Below are 705 nucleotides of genomic sequence, written 5' to 3' on the forward strand. Positions count from 1 at the left end.
ATATATATATATATATATACATATATATATACATATATATATACAAATAGATAATGTGCTATATAAATATACCATTATGTTCAAATAATTCAATTTGAATTATAATAGATTATTTTAGGTGAAATAAGAAACGATATATTTTAAACGTAGATCTACCACTTTTCGCATCAGATGTGATCAGCAAGTTCATTGACCTTGAAGATGATCAACGAAGTTGAACAAAACAGAGGTGAAAAGTATTATGCTAAAAAGAATAAAATCATAGAGAACTGTGTTGTTTTTCCAACTAGTTAACATGTCCTTATTATCTACCTTTCCAAGATGTGTTATTAAGGGGCTGATTTCATAATTGTGATTTTTAAATTGTATCTATAATATTATTTATGATGGTGTAAAAGAACGGATAGGTCACGGTACAGAACTGTACTTTCTTCTATAAGTTAAATAAATCAGCCAGTATTCTTTATTTTTAAACGTAGACTGAAAAACTAGATAAACAGACCATTATCAATCTGAGGATAATTAAGTAATAACTGCAAAAGGATTAGGTTTTAGGACATTGCAATCATCCCTTGTCCATTGATAAGACACAATTAATTGCTTCTGCTGGCGATGAGATTATATAGATTAGGCCTATCAACATTTCAGTCGAATTGTTCGCAACGAATTCCCATTATGCGTCTTCTTTAATATTGACTAAATATA

This window comes from Anneissia japonica, unplaced genomic scaffold (genome assembly GCF_011630105.1).
Source record: "Anneissia japonica isolate Jap-2015-1 unplaced genomic scaffold, ASM1163010v1 scaffold24_len2511860_cov200, whole genome shotgun sequence".
NCBI lineage: Eukaryota > Metazoa > Echinodermata > Crinoidea > Comatulida > Comatulidae > Anneissia > Anneissia japonica.